The sequence below is a fragment of the Sinocyclocheilus grahami genome, unplaced genomic scaffold (genome assembly GCF_001515645.1).
Source record: "Sinocyclocheilus grahami isolate Dianchi unplaced genomic scaffold, SAMN03320097.WGS_v1.1 scaffold141.1, whole genome shotgun sequence".
NCBI lineage: Eukaryota > Metazoa > Chordata > Actinopteri > Cypriniformes > Cyprinidae > Sinocyclocheilus > Sinocyclocheilus grahami.
Window position 1 is genome coordinate 1,354,062 of NW_015505320.1, and position 21,247 is coordinate 1,375,308.

General features: G+C 37.9%; 1 protein-coding gene across 1 annotated transcript in view; it reads left to right on the forward strand.

Moving 5' to 3' along the window:
* Positions 1 to 8,556: 8,556 nt before the first annotated feature.
* cdh24b (cadherin 24, type 2b) overlaps positions 8,557 to 21,247 on the forward strand; it is a 169,670-nt gene continuing 156,979 nt past the window's right edge. Inside the window, exon 1 of the mRNA XM_016280562.1 lies at positions 8,557 to 8,670. The gene's annotated coding sequence lies outside the window, so the exon portion shown is untranslated. The remainder of the gene's footprint in view (positions 8,671 to 21,247) is intronic.

Genomic DNA, 21,247 nt, shown 5'->3' on the forward strand with positions numbered 1-21,247 from the left:
GTAGGCGCCTCCCAAGTGTAGGCCCCTGGGCTTCAGCCCCTTAAAGCCTGTGCGTTAATGCGCCCCTGCTCACAGACTACATTCTAATTAATCTAGTTCACATAATAGCTTCGTGTGAAGAACATACCAAAATTTAAGTCATCATTCACTGAAAATATTCTCTGTCAACCCACCGAATTATGCTTTTATGTCCTTTTTAAAATGTGAAAGTCTCAGTCTTCATTGTAACTGCATTACGTTTTTTATGCATTTTGAATGACATGAGTAAAAAAATTATAGAATTTTTGGTTGAACTGTTCCTTTAAAACATGTATGACCTTAGACTGTAAAAAAAGATGGACGACGCACCTTCAATCTCTTCCATTGAAGAAAAGTGAAGCCGCTATTGTCCCAACAGGGTGCGGCCATATAGCGCTGATTTGGGACCAGAGTGTGTGCAGTAGAAATCTTGGGACCAGAGTCCGTGTCCCGCCCACACTCCCGCAGAGTCGATCGCAAGCACACGCACCTGACCCCGTTTTAATTAGCCTGACTGCTCCAATTTTTGTCTGCTGAGAGGATTGTGTTAGAATGAGGTAAATACAACTCCAGTATCCTCCTAAACTTCCCGAAACGCTCTGGCGTAGTTTACGTTAATGGGTGTGTTGATATCCAGCCGAAGAGCAATCAACCATAACTTCAGGCGAGCTGGCTCAGAAGTTGGGAATACGTGGAAAGTCACCACTCCTGAATGAGTTCGCGCGAGAGAATGTAATCTTTTAGTTTTAAGTCAGTTTGAACAATCCGGATAAGGACAAGTAAGTACCATTTTGATTAGCCGTCGTACCTACAATGACTGTGCACTGTGTAAACAATGAGTGACGTATACGCGCGAGAGATCACTTACGGCGCTTGCGTAAACTACGCCAGAGCGCGTACACACCTCACGCACCGGATGCCGTGCGTGCGCCCAAAGACAGTTGGACATAGTGGTGTATTAGAGGTAAAAAATGATATAAATACTGTTCGGTTTCTGGCACAAACCGATCGTTTTGTGTCTTAGGACATCAATGTGTCGTCACGAGCCGCAGGGTTTAATATGGATTTGTCTGTGCATGTTTTTTTTACTCTCATAGATTGTGTTACCATTGCCTTGCATTATACGACTGATAGACTGCAACGGTTAAAGTTAAAAATCATCATATGAAGAATGTTCTACTGAAGAAACAAAGTCACCTACATCTTGGATGCCCTGGGGGTAAGCAGATAAACATCAACTTTTCATTTTTGGGTGAACTATCCCTTTAACTAACTAAAACCAACATTATTTAAAAAACGAACACTTGAACTTAAATCAGCGTGATAAAATCTACATCAAATGACAAAAGCCATCTTTGGAAAAAAATAATTTGAAGTGAAATTTTATTATTTATTTTGTCTCATGTCCCATTAGATTACATGGAGAGGGCGGGGCTTATGACCTATACTAGGACCAGCCACCTGGGGGTGATCGAAACGTGATGGCTTCACTTTTTAAGACTGCGGCACACTTGTGTATGACTTTTTACATCTGGAACAACTTTGGTGGATACCATATAAATCTACTTGCACAGACAGATTATGAAGGCTAAAGTTGCATATGGAGGGAAAGAGAGACATTTTGGTAGAGATGGAAAAGCCTCACTGCGATCAGATCAGCTTATAACCAAACACGCCGCTTGAGATATGCAGCATGACCCAGCACGAGAGTCACTTGAGATAAAGCTAAAGAGATAGAAAACACAGAATATTCTCTCGGTTTTTCTCCCATCCTTGAGGCTGTGGTGTCTATGTGTAACCTTGGGGTTAATTTGGTGTGACTTTGACATTTCTGAAATGTATGATCTATGTGGTTTGGACCTACACTCTAAAAGCCAAGAGGTATCAGGAGAGATGGAGGTAAAGGCAGGGATAGCGAGAGAGAGGGAGCAGATGGGTCAGCCATCTGGTAGAAGGAGAAAAGGAAGGGAGATGAGAAAAGAAGAGAAGGGAGCACTGGAGAGAGGCAGAGAAAGAGAGAGAAAGATCCGTGGGAAATATATATGAGAAGAAATAAAAACATCAGATTGGCTTGTGTGTATGTGAGAGTTAGATGTTTGTGTTAGATATTGAGACTCAGGTGTGCGTATGGGAACCATGGCGAGCTGTGCTGCATGTAGTTTGTAAACTTGCACAAAATTTCAGATATGTGTGCATTCAATCTTTCAGCCAAGCTGTTATTTAAAGTAGACATATTATGCCCCTTTTTACAATATGTAATATAAGTCTCTGGTGTCCCCAGAATGTGTCTGTAAAGTTTCAGCTCAAAATACTCCACAGATCATTTATAATATCATTTTGAAAATGCCTATTTTGAGTGGAAGCAGAAACACGCTGTTTTTTCGGGCCTGTCTCTTTAAATGCAAATGAGCTGCTGCTCCCCGCCCCCTTTTCCAGAATAGAGCTGTGCCATTACAGCTCAGACCTGCTAAAAACATCTGTTTTGGTTCTGATTATAATGTATTTCGCTTTTAATGCATTTTAAACCATATGAGTTTAAACTTCTGATATACAGTTTTCTGAGTGCACACATCCAAAGCACATGGACAGAAAGCGGCTGTCACAGCATGTGAGCACTAAACTAAGTTCTCATTCACACACAAGTTTACATAAAAAAAACACACGAGTTACAAAAACAGTCGGTTATGTCTGTGAAGGTAAACAGCTGGGAAATAAATTGCATGTTTATTTTAGATCTGTGTGGCAGCAGCAATATACAGTAAATAAATCAATAAATCCACTGCTCTCTTGTCTCCTCTGAGGCTGGGACTCTAAATAGTGTTCTTTGCTCGTCTGTGCAGTCAAAGGCAGAACAGTTAGCATGTTTTGCTCAAAGTTTCACCATGGCATTAGAGCTGGTACACCGTTGTCGCTTGCGAAAACAAATGATGGCACCTTGGGTGTGAACTTACAGATCAAGGGGCAGTAATATTATAATGAGATCCCTTTGCCACATCACCAAGGGAGCGAAATCTGATGCGCTCGTTTTCTCAGGAGCTTGCAGAAAAAGGCTTACCAAAACAAAGTTACTGGGTTCATCTTTTTCATCTTTAGCACTTAAAACCTGTAAAAGTCAGATTTTCATGATATGTCACTTTAAAAACATGCAAAGTCCCAAATGCATGATTTACATTACGAATGCTATTGAATGACAAAAAAAAAGTTCACCCAAAAATTCTGTCATTTACTCACCCTCATTTTGTTCCAAACCCGATTTAAAAAAAAAAAGTATTTAAAATGTATGTAAAAATTAAATTGAACAAATATTTGTATTTTGCATTTTTAAGCACACACACACACACACACAAACACACACACACAGAATTAAAAAATAGTATAAATAATTGAGCTTTATATTGTCACTTTACTGAAGCCAAAAATAATGAATAATTATGAAAAATGTTTACTTTGTATTAAATAGACAGAGTATCTTTTTCTATTCACTACTTTTGTAAGAAAAAAATATAAATTTTCAATTTACATGTATCTGTTTATCATAAATAAGAAGCATACATATTTTTACTGAGCAGCTTTACTGAAAATATTACCATAAAACTTTCAGTGAGCGATCTATAAAATTTACTGTCAAGGTGAATCTCCCTAGAAAGATACAACAAAACTCTTATATAATCAGCTATAATAAACAATCTCATGAACTGTGAGCAGTCTGACCTCAGTGTTCTGCAGAAGAAAGAAACTCATATGGGTTTGAAATGACACAAGGGTGAGTAAACAATGTTCATTTTCGGGTGAACTATTCCTTTAATTCTCTTAGATGTATTTTTCGCAGAAAATGTGAGAATGAGGGTTTACAGAAGTGTGAGAAGGGCCAGATGGAGAAAGATATGTTATGCTACAGGGAATGAAACGGCGGAATGCGAAGTAACAAGTCTCAGAAGCCACTCTAAAAAAAGGTAAAGTCTAAAAAGATCAAAGTAATGATCTTTCTAAAAGACCAGATGTCAGGAAAATAGATACCAATTTATTCTAGGCAGCCAAAGTCTTGAATACACCTTAAATTGCACCCCTCTTGGCCTGCCAGCAGTGCACGATAGAGCATATTAAAGCCAGAGGAAAATAGGCCTCTTTTGAGGACAGCTATACATAGGCTGTGTCTTTAGCAGCTAATTTGTGTAGAATGTTCTTACGTGCTAAGAACAAGAGATCAAGACTGTATCACTAGAAAGACATGACATCTAGACTCTGGAGCATATAACATTTATCAGCTTTTTGATGTTTTATGGTTTCCAATTTCCATCTGTCTCCATTGCTAAATATTTAGCTAAACAACTGTATCTTCTGGTCTAGATTATTCTCTTGGCTCGGTTAATGATGATTACTAGTGCTGTTCATTACCATAAACTGTGTGGCAGATAATATGCAAAAAACTTTATAGCTATGTAAAATTGCTGTTATTACTTTAAGCATGCTACTCTTAACAGCTTTCTTTCCTAAAAGAAAAAGAAATAAAAAAATTAACAACTTAGTATGAATACAAGAGCACCATGGTATTCCAAATGTAAAAGTTTTTCCATTACTATAGCTCATCAAAATAATTTAACCAATTTCAACACTACTTTTTAAGTCAGTTTAATATAATTTAAGGTGCAGGCTACATCTACATTATTCCGTATACATTTGAAAACGGTGTTTTCATTTTAAAACGCTCTCCATCCACATTAGTGTTTTCAAACTTTTTAAAAAAGTTTCCCATTCACACTGAAACATCAGAAAACGTTAAATTCGCTTTACTGCGCATGCGTAAAGCCTCAAAAAAGCTCACTGAGATGATACAGACGGAACAGACATGATACGTTTTCATGCAATTCTTCTGGCAGGATCATTTTTTTAGAAAAATATCTCACCATTCACTGACGTGTTCATGTTGCACTCACTCATGATTGTATAATCTAAATAATCTAAAACGCAACTGCCCTTATGTTTTTCCACAAACAGCATTCCGAGTCATCTTTGCAGGACTGTGATATGAAGAGTGTACAAAGTAACACATCTGTAGCAATAGTGTGAAAGTGAATAGCACACAACAGGCACAATACCAGTATAAACATAGATATCTATAGGTACAATATGTCACATGACTAAACATGCGTTATCGTTTTCAAAAACCTTCGTTTTCATAGTCTACACTACAATGCGAATACGGCGTGTTCAAATTTATCCACTTTGGAGAGCGTTTTCCTTGACAAAAACACTGTCTCAGTGTGGACGGAAGGCCAAAACTGAGAGAAAAAGATGTGTTTTCAAACAAAAACGTATTAGTGCGGACAAGGCCGCAATGACTTGTACAGCCAGACTTGATTATGCTTAAAAATATAAGGCTGCAGCTGAAATTTTTTTCACAATCTGAGGGAATTTGACCCCTTGACCTCTGGAACTGCTGCCATCGGCGGGCCCTGGTTCCATTCGGGAACTGCAAAGGGTCAAGAGATGAATCAGCTTTTTAAAGTATGTCCGAATCGATGAGATCTCCTCCGAGCTGGTTTCTTCGCTCCTATCTGACTGTTCAATAATAGCGGGTTGGTAGAATAACAGATCCGGTAAGGGCATGGTAGCTGCTAGAAAAGAAGGAAAACAGGTGGAAAATATTTCACAGAGGTCCGCACCAGCACATTTATTATTTACGACCCACCACTCGAACGCATATAATCCTCCTCACCCCTCGCTAGCTTGAAACTTTTTGAATGCATCGCCCTCTAAACAACAAACTGTCCCCGGATCAAACACGTCCACACACCCACACGCCGGCACAAATGTGGAGGGAGTCAGCGTGTTTGTGTTATTGTCTGCTGCTTAGGACAGGACTTCAAATGGTAAATGTCAGCAGGAGATCAAGGCAACGAGGCCTTATGGGCGAAGCCTCAGTATTGTCATTGACAGCTACAGGTTGACAGGTGGAGAGAGACAACATGCTCGTCGCAGACGGAGGATGGGAGATATCAGCAATTTTGCTGCCTGTTTTCTCGGCTGTAAGTCTGTCTGTGCTTTTTTGTGTTGTCTGAAAATTCTTGAAAATAACTGGCTCGGCTGATTTTTCCACTGTCATTGCTTCCCATACTTGAGGGGATAGTTCACCCAAAAATGAAAATGCTGTCATCATTTACTTCCCCTCATTTTGTTACACCTGTATGACTTTTTTTCTTGTGTGGAACACAAAAGAAGTTATTTAGAAGAATGGCTTAAAGTCACCATGAAATCAAAATTGAAAATTCTTATTTTTTAATGGAATACTGTAGTGTTTATTATAAATTATTTATCTGTGCACGTCATTATTCTTTTTAAAATGCATGTGCCCTCGTAATCTTTAATCAAAAACGTTAACCTCCCCTCCCCCTCAAAACGACTCATCTTCTCTTCCGGTCACGAGCTATGGCGCAAGGGCGGAGCTAGTGACGTGAGGGGTAATAAATGAACTTTAGACAGTTATTGAACTGGACTGAACCAACACTGAAATGACTGTCTTGTTATAGCTGCTTAACAGCAGAATTTGAATTTGCTTAAGTTTTGACGTTTGCATCATTGATTCTGTTACTTTCCTGCTTAATACTGTGAAGCTTCTAACAATCTCTATTGTATAAAGCACTATAAAAATAAAGGTGACTTGATCAATGTTTCACGGTTTCCACTATCTGTCTTCATCTCTATATATTTAGCAAAGCAACTGCACTATCTTCTCAACTAGATCATTCTTTGGGCTGTGATAATAATGTTTCAATCAAATAGTTTAAAATAAACTTTACATGTCCCATCATGCTTTGCATGGTTTAGGATAAAGATAGGGAGAGAAAATGATGAAAAAATGTACTATTTATGTATTTCTTAGCAAGATGAGAAAATAGGGAGACTTTTTCATTTTAATGCTCTATTATGTTGTTATTTCAAAAGACTTACTGTTATGTTGGTGTTTTTAGGTGAGTTACCATTGTGGTGAAGTGTCGAGCCTGTGCTTGGGTTGAGGACTAACTAGAATTCAAGTTGCTTTAATGAAAACAAGCAACTACAATGGGTGTGCTAGGGCAGAAAAACAGTCTTTAGACTGCCAACATTGTGTAAAGAAAAGTAATTTTTAGCTTGATAGTTATTATAACTCTCTGGCTGAGCTTTAATCATAGACAGTGCTTCTGCACAATGACAACTCAAATACTTCATACAGGATGAATTAAAGTGAACTGAGTTGTAAACTCAACTAAAATTAGATATGTCCAAATAACTTGATTTAGTCGGGTGGAACCACTGTCCATGATTGAATCATGTTCAGCCAAAGAGTTGTTTGTATTGCTGTATAACCAGTAAGAACTTCTTTCTTCTGCAGAACACAAAAGGAAATATATATTTTTAAAAGTCTTAAGATCTAATGGTCTTAAGTCTAATGGTTAGAGAGTCAGACTTGTAACCCGAAGGTTGTGAGTTTGAGTCTCAGGTCCGGCTGCCCACTGCTCCGGGTGTGTCTTCACGGTGTGTGTGTGTGTGTTCACTACTGTGTGAGTGCACACTTGGAGTAAAAATTTAGAGTATGGGTCACCATTTTTTTAAAACTTATTTATACCACCTTTATTTAGAAAGCACACTAGGACAGACAAGAAATCTTGGGAGAGGAAAGAGGGGAATTGACCCTCAAGCCAGGACTCAAACTCTGGTTGCCTGAAGTGTTGACCGCACCAGAGTGGTACAATGTTGTTTTGGACCACTTTGACTTTCATAACGACAAAAACAGTTGAACATTTCTTCAAAAATACAAGTTTGGAACCACATGAGGGAAAATGACGGAATTTTTTGTTTTTGGGTGAACTATCCATTTAAGCAGAAGTGTCTGTTAACATTGAAATGCATTTTCTGTGCTGTTGTGATAAGTTTTTTTTAAACGATTGTCATGCACAAAAGAGGTGATATTGAAACTGAAGAACGACGTGGGTCAGAGACTCCATCACTTTTTAAAAACAGTGCCTTTAAAGCCCATCACATACACAGACACACATACACACACACACACACACACACACACACACACACACACACACACACACACACACAAAGTAAGCCTTGGCAGCAACACCAAACAGAAAGAAAGCAGTCATTCCTGGGTGGATAAATACGTCCATTTATGCTTTGACTGGCTCCGTTCTGCTTCTATGATGAAGGAGGGATAGTCTTTTTAAAATTGGACTCACATAGTGTTTCTGTTGTGCTCTCTTGCCTAAGAGAAATTACTGAAATGTAGGGGGAAATGCAAACTGCACTCACCCGATAGACTATATTACCATAATAAGGGAGTAATGATGTTGTAAATTGTGATGATTGCAAAATTATAGGAATTTATTTTCTATTATACATGAGATTTCTGTAAGAGATAGTTGTCATGATTGTTGTGATAGGCTGCAGACTGCTGAGAGCGACGGAGAATGAGTACGTGATGAGGGATTTTAAAACAGTCGTTTTATTATGGGCGAAAGAGAGGAAGAGGGAGAGAGAGTGAGTGAGAGAGATGCATTAACAGCGTTTGCCCTGTTCATATTTGACTCAGTGCTTGTCATTGAACACCGACAGACTCACTCAGTGCAGGAAACAAAGTCCTCGCTCTAAGATCGACATTACAAGGTAAAATATTAATATTTTCTGATCACACGGGATGAATTTACCGCGAGCTATCAAAGGCAGCGCTTCTGTCTCCTTCATATTTTAGAGCCTCTTTTTTTTAATGTTGGATTTAAGGAATAAGCTCTCGCTTGCACCGTGGATTTATTTGAAATGTGTTCATTTCAAATTGAATATATTTTGTTGTGTGTGTGTGTGTCTGTGTGTTTTCTGAATTGATTGTTTTGGCTGTAAACCCATGTGAATAAGAAGAAACATCCTCTTATTTTGTTCAGTTTGTGTCTGCTTGCATTTATATTACGTCCATCTAAAGTCCGCTGTACTATTGTTTTTTTTTTATCAACGTATAGATAATTCAACACAGTCAACACAAAGTGCCGATGCTCCCTATTGACAATGTTAAAGAAACTCCAGCATGTAGGCTACTCTGTAATGCACACGTTCTGTCCATCCTACATGCGGTGGTTTTATGATATATGAGTATATGAGTTATTAAAAACGGGACTCACTCTTGGGAAACGCGGACCTTCCATATGACTGAGCGCGCGCAGAGTTGGAGCAGATGGCGCGCGCGTGTCAGTCTGTCGCCGTTCAGGGATTCGCGGGGCAGTACCAGACACGTTTACCGACACCCAAATATTAAACGGTTAGTCCCTTCCGCAACGACGGCTTCACTGATGACAATCATTTCGCTAATAATGATTTTAGGCGTAAAGTGAGGCTGGTTGCGCGTTAGCGAGCGCGCGGCGGCGACAGGGCTGGATCGTATGCTCTGCTGCTCGTGTCATGTGTTTCCCCAAACTATATTAATAGCGCGAATGCCCTTTTAGAAGGACAGACGTTGTTTTTGCTATGTTTATTTGTAATAATGATTACTGATGGCAGTAGGCAGATTTGCTGCTGCTTTTATCACCCGTTGGTTTTGAGTGAAATCATGATGTGTTTGATTTGACTGAGCTTTCAAGGTCTGACCTGCCTAAAGCTTAACCCCTCTCCCAAAAGAGGGCCAAAACAAAAGGTCGTGAGTGGTCTCGAAGGTCTACGTATTCCCTTTTATATAAGTGTGTATATAGCTACAGTTCACTATATTTCAACCACAAAAGTTAGATTACAAGTTAGTCAGAGCTTACAAACTAGACGAATGCAAACACAACTCGCGTTCGGCTGGGGAGGTAACCATAGCAACAGCATGTTGGCTCGTTTTTCGTTAGCGTATTGTACGTTACATCAATGTAACATTTTTATTTGTTTGTCTATATCTTTGACTGAAGTCATTGCATATTTTGCAGGTTAGTATTCCCAGTATTTGTTGAGTGTCTGTCTTGTAATGTTTTTTAAGTACTGTCTATACATAATCTGTATTTATAGAAAGTCCAATATACTTATGATAAGTCCTGTAAGTAATTACTGGTTGATTTACCAGAAAAGTGTATGGCTTTACACTGTCTGAGCATCCTAACCAGCTGAACACAAGACCATTGACCCAACCAATGGAGTGAATTGAGGGCAGGACTAGACTTTTAGTCCAACCAGCCAAGTAGATATATAACTGCAGACCGGAGATGGGGCGTGAACTCCGAAAGTGGGCATAACCTCCAAAATGGGGTGGGGTCTCCTCACGCAAAGACTTTCACCATTGGCTCTGGCTCCAGCCAATTGTTATTGACTTACATTTCAAAATAAAAATTTATAAATTAAACATTGTTTCTAGTTCATCTAAAATAAAATATGCTATGGCCAGTGGTGTTCGGACTGGAGTTTGAACCTCTGCTTAATGATATAAACGGGAATCACCCACGAGCTCTCCTGCGAGCCGTCCCAGTGCAGGGGAACAATTTTACTCTATTGCTTTGGTCTAAGCAATGGGGGCGTCCCGGGGCTCGGAATTCGCAGGGTATAAGGGGGTAGTGACGCTGGGTGTAACTAAAAAGGTGCCATTGTCTGGTGAGGTCCTGTTGGGGAGTTACGGAACGATCTTATAATGCATAATCTTATTAACTGTTTATCTCCTGAACTGCAACTTTCTTTACCACGTTATTCAGCGCCAATCCCGCCGTGCAGTCAATTTCGTTGGTTAAGGTTAGGGTCAGGTGTGGGGTAGGTTTAGGGGTTAGCATTTTTTGTAGCATAGTATAGGAAATCAACACTTTAATCGACACAACCAATAAAATCTTTAGAATCAGCTGTGGGGCGGAGTTTGCACTGAAGTGGATTGGGGGGAAAAAATGTGCATGCGTGTCATGTGCCTGTCTGTCAATGGAAGGAAGCCTCGCCCTATTTGGAGCTCCCACCCCGTTTTGGAGTTCCCGCCCCCATTTAGAGATCTCCAGGCTGCAGTTATACCCTTCTCCAACCAGTGGCAGTTGGAGGGAGTGCAGTTCTGTTTGTTGTCGATAGAGGCAGAAAATACACACTTTACATATCTTTAAATGAGAGGACGAACATGGATATTTCTAACTGTGGAGAGATGTTTTTGCATAGCACTGACTGATTTTTTTTATAAGTTCTATTTTTGGGGTTTTTGCCTTTATTTAGACAGCACAGTAGGAGGACAGACAGTAAATCATGGTAGAGGAGAGAGGGAATTGGACCAGAAAAGGACCTCAAGCCGGGACTCGAACTCAGGTCGCCCAAAGTGCAGCCTCACCATATGTTGGAAATCTTACTCACATAGCTATGGTTACAACAGTGCAGCGACAGCCTGTTTTTTTTTTCTCTGAATGAAGCAGATAGCACAAGTCTTGTGTGGTTAGCTTGTGCTTCATGCTGAGGGTATACTATCTAATAGCTTGTAGCATTGGATATATGTGAGACGTAGAGGTTTGGGGAGTGTTGCAATACCGCAAGGCCTCTCAAATCAACTTTCAAGCTTCTTCATCATTACTTGGAACACTAGAAGAGCTGAAAGGCATTTGTCCCTTGTCACATGCTGGGCAAAGAAAAATAATAAGCAATTTTAAGAAATTTTTCAGAAACCCTTATAAAAACACACTTGAGGGGCAGAAAAGAAGTTTAAAGAAGAGCCCCTCCCCAGCACTCCAACTTTATTTCTAAATGTATTTCGTATTATGGGTTTATGATGTCCATATACACACCTTTCTTATTTTCCCCCCCCATTTGATCCTTTCTTGTACAGTAATTGTGTGTGTGTGTGTGTGTCTTGAAAATGAAATGCATTTGGCTCCTTTGATGATTTTGCGCTATCAAAGGGACCCAGATACAAATGTATTTTTTTGGTTTTGTTTTTGTTTTTAGTGCAAGTACAGTGGGGAAAAAAAGTATTTAGTCAGCCACCAATTGTGCAAGTTCTCCCACTTAAAAAGATGAGAGAGGCCTGTAATTTTCATCATAGGTATACCTCAACTATGAGAGACAAAATGAGAAAAAAATAAATAAGAAGTTACAGGTCTGTGAGAGCCAGAAATCTTGTTTGTAGGTGACCAAATACTTATTTTACCGAGGAATTTACCAATTAATTCTTTAAAAATCCTACAATGTGATTTTCTGGATTTTTTTTCTCATTTTGTCTCTCATAGTTGAGGTATACCTATGATGAAAATTACAGGCCTCTCTCATCTTTTTAAGTGGGAGAACTTGCACAATTGGTGGCTGACTAAATACTTTTTTACCCCACTGTATATGCAGAAAAATGTTTTTGTGATGCACAAAATCCCTTTCAGCTTGGCTAAGCTTCAGCAAGGGGAGGTTCACTGTTACAAAATGGGCCAGGCAGGAGGCAGCTTGCAGTTCGGGTGAACACTCCTCTGATTTTATTTAACACGACTCCAGCAATCTGTGTCAGCAATAAGCTTGTAATTGTTTACACCCAAGGAGCTCTTGCATTTACCAAGGGAGAAATCGAGAAGGAGAGATAGCGTGAGGAGAAAATGAGGAGGCATCCATGTTGAAATAGACACAAGACATTGGCTCAACGTCTTATGTTGGACAAAGGTTTTGCTTGCACGAAAACGGCAATAGAGAAATTCTGGTATTGTCGCTGGCAAGACTGTCTTACTCGCAGCCCTAGGCAATTCTTTAATTTACAATAGATGCAACGATGAGCACATGCAAGGAGGACAAGGAAAAGGATAAGAAAAAGTGAGGAATGTAAGTGAGTGTAAAGGTGTTTGTGTTGTAGATCCAAACCTGAAACATTTGCTGCAATTTGAGAAAAAGGCCCACTATGCAACAGCAACACAACCTTAGCAAATTAGAAAGCAAGACTTTCTGTTTCCACAGAAAAGAGCGAGTTGTTCCTCTAAAGAGATGCCATCTACAGCAGGCTGTTGTGTACGAAATGAAGTCGACAAGCTTTATCAGATGAGAGGCCCTCAGAGACCAAGTTAAAGTGAGTATTGAAGCTAACATTGGGCCTTTTTTACCATGCTGAATCAGATTAGTATCATGCAATTTGTCTCTTTGGAAACTAACAGATTGCTTTGCATCGTTCTGACATGGCATTTAGTGTCAACGATATGTAATAGCTTGTTTTTTTGTGTTCATAAGTGGAACATAACCAGCTAACCAAACACAGAAACCTTTTAGCAGATGTTTAAAACCTTCACTGAAAGAAACACTGTGCCTCTGCAATTTGTTAACGTAACTCAGGAAAACATTTTCTTGGCTCTCCATGAGAAAGAATCAGGTGAAGTGAGCAAATGAGGTTATACCTTCGATCTCTGTGTTTAGAGAGCTCGCTGAGGTGAAAAGTAAAAAGCCCATGTACTAGTAGAGCGAGAATATGCTTATTATTTTGATGAACTTCAAACAGTTTTCTTATTTTGTTATTTTAATGTTTTTCTGAATATATTGTGGGAGGCAGTGGAACTTTTTGTGCTAAAGGCAGGAAGTGGTCTCTACTGATAGGCAGTAAGTGGGACTTGTTATATGCTGTTAAAGTGAGAAATAAAGTACTGCTTTAAGAGCTATTGGCACTGAGAGAGAATATTCGCCACTAGAAATTAAACTGAAACAATTTATTCCCATGGACCTAATCACACCGGGGAATGAAATGTGTCCATTGACAAACTGAGAGTTTTTTTTTTAATGTAGTTTTTTCTGCCTTTGTTTACTAAAAAACTCACTGACCAAGAAGACAGTCTTTACTTTTTGGATTGTGAAAAATCAATCAATCAATCAATCAATCAATCAATCAATCTGTTTATCCATCCATCCATTCCTATCATTGTCTGCCTGTAATGCCTAATAAATCTTCAAATTTCAAGCCAACATTCAAAGTTTGTTATGAAAAAAGTTTTTCTAATCAAAAATTCTAAATCCGTTCAAATGTAGTAATTAGAATTTAAAAAGCATTCTCTATTCAGATTTGAATGGGCGTAACTGTGGGGTCTGATCATGGAAGAATTTCTCTATTTCAAAGGTTGGTTTTGGTTCCCAGGTATCATCTTAATGTAGCCAAATCCTTTTCAGTGCAAGTCAGTTCACTCGGCAGCCATCTTGGCAATGGCCCCAGGCAGCTATTTACAGTGTGATTAATACACACAATACTTTTGTCTGCCTAAATGGGGAAAGACTGAAATCTCCAAAATTGTTTGTGCCTCAATAACATAAAATCAGCAATAAAATCTGGCAACAACAGTATCATAAATTTTATGTCTTTAACTCAAATATTGAGTGCTGTGGTTTCTTCTTTTTATTTATCTACAAGTGGTCTCCAGCACTCCTCTGTGACCAGCATAGGAAAAAGTGTCTATGGAAGATGGATGGATTTATCTACAAGTGGTCCATCTCTTCTTCCTTACACTGTCTGTTATGTAGCCTAATCTTACTGGGGCTGAGAATGAGAATGATTTGGTTGATTGGTTTGTGCCATTCTAGCAGTCAGACAAACATTTGAATGACAACTATAAATCCTACACTATAATTAGTGCCACTCTGTAATACAGCTCTCAAACATCAGCTGCTCTACCAAGCGGGAGGGAAGTTTAGTCTCTTTTGGTAGTGTATTATAATCCAATTGATTTTACAATCTCTTTGACACTAAGGCATCTCAGATTTCAAAGGAATATCTGTACAAGTTCAGTACAAGTTTAGATCAAGTGGCAGCATTTGTAGCAAACTGTTGATTACCATAAAATTAATTTTTCTTCTTCTTCTTCAAAAAAAGCATAAATTATGAACACTGCACTTAAAATGTTCAATGGGGCCATTTTTAAGGATTTAAAAGTAGAAATGTGAAGTTTACAATTTTATAAAAGCACTTCAATTAAATATTCTGTTAAAATGTTTATTTAATCATCGTTTTTCAGTTGTTTTAGGTTATGAGGGGTTATGACTGCATTGTCATTGCAGTAAAGTTGTAAAACATCACACAGAAGGTTAAGCAGTTTTCCCCCAAACTAAAATCATTGTAGCACTATTGTTTATGTTTTGGTGCTGTACTATTGAAACTGTGAGTGTTTTAACATTTACTGATTGGCCTCATTGACTTCCATTGCAAGCAACTCACTGTAATCCAGATTATGCATCTTTTAACGTGCAGAAATTCATTTTTGTAGCAATCAACATTGTTACACATTCTGTCAGTTGCGTTTTAACATTGCACCCTGTTCTAAAAATTCCTTTAACCCAGAATATGGCAGTTTTCATGCCAAGAGAGATGTAGACATCACATAAGCTCCATCAGTTGCTGTCCATTTTTCCACCACTGTTTGTATTAACAGTGTCTCTTTAGCGACGTGTAATCAGGGCTAGACTATGAATAGGCAGTAAGTGGGACTTGTTATATGCTGTTAAAGTGAGAAATAAAGTACTGCTTTAAGAGCTATTGGCACTGAGAGAGAATATTCGCCACTAGAAATTAAACTGAAACAATTTATTCCCATGGACCTAATCACACCGGGGAATGAAATGTGTCCATTGACAAACTGAGAGTTTTTTTTTTAATGTAGTTTTTTCTGCCTTTGTTTACTAAAAAACTCACTGACCAAGAAGACAGTCTTTACTTTTTGGATTGTGAAAAATCAATCAATCAATCAATCAATCAATCAATCAATCTGTTTATCCATCCATCCATTCCTATCATTGTCTGCCTGTAATGCCTAATAAATCTTCAAATTTCAAGCCAACATTCAAAGTTTGTTATGAAAAAAGTTTTTCTAATCAAAAATTCTAAATCCGTTCAAATGTAGTAATTAGAATTTAAAAAGCATTCTCTAATCTGTTTATCCATCCATCCATTCCTATCATTGTCTGCCTGTAATGCCTAATAAATCTTCAAATTTCAAGCCAACATTCAAAGTTTGTTATGAAAAAAGTTTTTCTAATCAAAAATTCTAAATCAGTTCAAATGTAGTAATTAGAATTTAAAAAGCATTCTCTATTCAGATTTGAATGGGCGTAACTGTGGGGTCTGATCATGGAAGAATTTCTCTATTTCAAAGGTTGGTTTTGGTTCCCAGGTATCATCTTAATGTAGCCAAATCCTTTTCAGTGCAAGTCAGTTCACTCGGCAGCCATCTTGGCAATGGCCCCAGGCAGCTATTTACAGTGTGATTAATACACACAATACTTTTGTCTGCCTAAATGGGGAAAGACTGAAATCTCCAAAATTGTTTGTGCCTCAATAACATAAAATCAGCAATAAAATCTGGCAACAACAGTATCATAAATTTTATGTCTTTAACTCAAATATTGAGTGCTGTGGTTTCTTCTTTTTATTTATCTACAAGTGGTCTCCAGCACTCCTCTGTGACCAGCATAGGAAAAAGTGTCTATGGAAGATGGATGGATTTATCTACAAGTGGTCCATCTCTTCTTCCTTACACTGTCTGTTATGTAGCCTAATCTTACTGGGGCTGAGAATGAGAATGATTTGGTTGATTGGTTTGTGCCATTCTAGCAGTCAGACAAACATTTGAATGACAACTATAAATCCTACACTATAATTAGTGCCACTCTGTAATACAGCTCTCAAACATCAGCTGCTCTACCAAGCGGGAGGGAAGTTTAGTCTCTTTTGGTAGTGTATTATAATCCAATTGATTTTACAATCTCTTTGACACTAAGGCATCTCAGATTTCAAAGGAATATCTGTACAAGTTCAGTACAAGTTTAGATCAAGTGGCAGCATTTGTAGCAAACTGTTGATTACCATAAAATTAATTTTTCTTCTTCTTCTTCAAAAAAAGCATAAATTATGAACACTGCACTTAAAATGTTCAATGGGGCCATTTTTAAGGATTTAAAAGTAGAAATGTGAAGTTTACAATTTTATAAAAGCACTTCAATTAAATATTCTGTTAAAATGTTTATTTAATCATCGTTTTTCAGTTGTTTTAGGTTATGAGGGGTTATGACTGCATTGTCATTGCAGTAAAGTTGTAAAACATCACACAGAAGGTTAAGCAGTTTTCCCCCAAACTAAAATCATTGTAGCACTATTGTTTATGTTTTGGTGCTGTACTATTGAAACTGTGAGTGTTTTAACATTTACTGATTGGCCTCATTGACTTCCATTGCAAGCAACTCACTGTAATCCAGATTATGCATCTTTTAACGTGCAGAAATTCATTTTTGTAGCAATCAACATTGTTACACATTCTGTCAGTTGCGTTTTAACATTGCACCCTGTTCTAAAAATTCCTTTAACCCAGAATATGGCAGTTTTCATGCCAAGAGAGATGTAGACATCACATAAGCTCCATCAGTTGCTGTCCATTTTTCCACCACTGTTTGTATTAACAGTGTCTCTTTAGCGACGTGTAATCAGGGCTAGACTATGAATGTGAGCATGTGATGTTTGCATTAGGCTGAAGCCTCTCTATATGAGTGTGCGAATGTGAGATTTTTGTCTAGGAAAATGTGTGTGGTCATGAAAGAGACTAATGTGTTGGAGCCCAACCCGTGACACGGACGTCCGACAGGAATTGTAAAAATCCTATTGTAAATTTGCCTACTCTTCGAAGATAATTGGCTTATTCCTGTGATAAATTGGCCTGTTCTACAGGATGTTGAGTGGGTTTAACACGCTCTCACTGCAGACACAGTATGTCAGTTTCTGTGGGACTCAGACGGGTATTACATGCAGAATTATTGTATGACAATGATGGACTGATAGCTGTGGAGGGCCTGAAGCAGAGGAAGAACGTGCTGTGGCACATGGACTGGCATCCGCTTTATAAGACAGACAGACAGATGTATTCCCCCACACACAGTCATGCACTGCCTCTCTGGAAGAGCACAAATCACCAGCGAGATGGCTGCCTGGCTGGTTGTGGCGAATTTTAAATGTGAACTGTCATTTTTGGTTGCCATTTTGGCTCATATCGAAGGACGGTTGAACCTCATCTTGTTTATTTGCTGTCAGTTGCTTGCTGTCCTCCTACAGAAACCCATGCCAGTGGTGAACACAACTGAGTTGCCACCAATTTACCTGGCCTTATTAGAAAATGTCTGTTGCATTTTTTCCCTTAGCTGTGATCGTACGCTAGCTACGGCTCAAGCTTTTCAAAACTGATGTTACAAACAAAGTAGGGCTGCACGATTATGACAAAAATCATTTCCTTGAAATTGTAATTGCAATTATTAATTACGATTATCACAATTTACATTGAATGATGTTTATACCATTGTTTTATGCAACTGCATGCCGTATTTTTATATGAAATAAACAAGCTGAAAACACTCTAACTGACAAACTTTTAGTGCTTTTCTATAGTATTGTCAAATTTGAACTAAACATCGGATTGGTTATAATGTTATACTAAAACTAAAATTAAAATAATGGGAAAAACCCTTAAGATAACATGTAGAAAGAAAAGAAAACACATCTTAAGCATGCACAATAACATAAGTGGACTTTGAACGATTAATTGCCGCTTTGAAAGATTACGTAATTGTGGCATCCATAATTGTAATCGCGATTAGAAATTCGATTAATTGTGCAGCCCTAAAACAAAGCATGTAATAACCTCGACAAGCAGCCTTATCCGCTGCCTGAAGTCCCAATTATGTCACATTTGACTCTAGGAGCCAAACGTCCAGTGACCCTTACAATCATCTTTCGCCACCTCGTCTTGAGTTTCAGACCTCCATCTCCAACTCTTTCCAATTTGCTGTAGAATGGAAATGTTTACTCGCTATGTACCTTAATCATTATCTCCACATCAAACGAACAGAGCAGGCCTCAGTTTATGGCTTTGAAGATTTTTTCTCATCAGTCTTGTGCCTCAAGGAGCCGCTTGGAAAAGTGTGTGCGTTCTTGAGCGCACTTTAACTCTTTAAAGGAATATTCCAGGTTCAATACTAGTTAATCTTTATTGACGATCACGAGTAGAATGATTTTGATTCACACAAAAATTATTTTTCACACGAATTCCCTGCCCCTATTTTAGAAAAAAACAAACATCTGGGTTACAGTGAGAAACTTGAATGGCGCCAATCTGTAAGCGTTAAAATACATGCTGTTTTAAAAGTATAGCCACAAGTCATAAACAATATGTGATAACATAATTTAGCATGAAATAATTGCTTTTTAACCTTTTCTGTGTAAAGTTATATCCAATTTTACAACTTCGTTGCCACAGCAACACACCTAAAAGCCTAAAAAAAACAACCATAAAAATGATCAGCTCAGACAATGCAGGTTTTAACAGAAGAATGTAAAAGCTAAATGTAAAAGCTTTGAATTCCTTCAAAAATTGGCCCCATTTAATTCCATTGTAAATGCCACACCATAACCTAGATAAAAAAAAAAAAGAAGGAATAACCAACATTACTCTGCAAATGCTGTCGACTGAGCTCAACTTGTACTGAACCCAGAATATTTCTTTAAATGTGGTGAAAGCCAAATAAAAAATGAGGCCCGAGCCTAAAGAGTTAACATTAAGAACCCTGAGGCACAATGTATCCCATGTACACACTTACACTGACACATGACAGATGAGTTTGTCAGCAGTTGCAGCTGCTTGCAGGGATTGAATTAGACAGCAGCATTTATGAATGCAAGAGTTGCGTAAACAAAAATAGAGAAGCTGAGTATTAAAATAAAATTCCTCAATTCAAAATTAATTTTGGTGCAAAGAAATCTGTGATGTTTGCTTTAAACGTCATGTCTGATTTCCACAGACACGTTGAGGACAAGTAGGACACCTGTGAAATATTTAGCAGATAAAGGGGTGATAGATTATACATTAGATACAATAGAGTGCCCAATCCTGTTCCTGAAGATCTACCTTCCTGCAGAGTTCAGTGCAAACCCTGCTCCAACAAACCTGTCTGAATTATAAATTATCAAGTGTTCATGAAGATCTTAATTAGCTGGTTAATGTGTATTTGATTAAGGTTGGAGATGAACTTTTTGCAGGATGGCAGATCTCCAGGATCAGGGGGCTCCCCTGTTGTAGAGAGTTGTGCCATACCAATATTGTTCCTCTACACATTTAAAGTCAACACTTTGGACTGTTGGACTTGGATTGTTCAATCATAAATTGATTGAGATTGTGAATAGTGAAAATCTCTTTATTCTGTTTAGTTTGACATCACTGTACATCATTTTATGACTTAAATATACCTTTAAATGTGACGTGTGAAAATACTTATATTTATAAACATAATAAAGTGATACTGTAGTTTACTTACCTGACCAAAGTTGACATTACATTTTTTCATGTTTATTTTTTAGTTTCCTTTCATTAAGTGATTTTTGACTTGAAAGTTTTGCAAAAAATGTTTTAGTTTTATCCAAAACATGTATTTTTCAACATTAACATTTTTTAAAAATATTTTTTATTTCTATATTTTTAAATGCATTTCAAATATATTAGATATCGTATAACTTCAATCCCCAAAGAAACACTTTTTAAATTCATAACAACTTCAGTAAAATGCAACAGTAGTGTAAAATCTATTTGCATTAATACTTTAATCTTAAAATTATTGGCAATGTCTGTGCTGACTACAGGTCCATGTAAATAATTCCTAGGGTTTGGTACAGATCAAAACCAATGATCTGCATTTACTCTTGATATCATTCCCTTGAGTGTTTTGGAATTCTGTGCCATTGCTTTTTCTCACCGATGATCATAAATATGTCAGGAAAAAATCATGTGACTGAAACCGAAACAGATGAATATGACAGGCAGCTGCTTGGTGACATAATCTGGAAAGGAAAATTATAACATTTTGGTAAAAGATTATGAAAACTACAATTTTTAATAAGGTGCAATGAGGAATTGTTCACAATTTGACCAGGAGCATGAATAAAGAAAATAAACATTATGTTTTCATGTTGACTTGAAGCAGGCACATCACTCTACATTCAATTAAGTAAAAAGTTGACAAAGATCATTTAAAAGCTCAAAGATCCAAGTCAGTGATGGTTAATTTGTTTTCCAACATTAGTAGAGAGCATTAGTACAACAGAGTTTCTGTGCTATTATATGGTCTTTTGTTTGTCAATGTGTACAAAACCACAATGCATCACCCACGCTATTGTTTAACAGTGTTTTGAAGTACCAACAACCCCCTCCTTAACCACTTTTTTCAATTTGATATAGAAAATGTGCTTCGTCAGTTGGTGTGTGTGTGTCTGAGGATTTATTCCTGCAGCTCTGTTTAC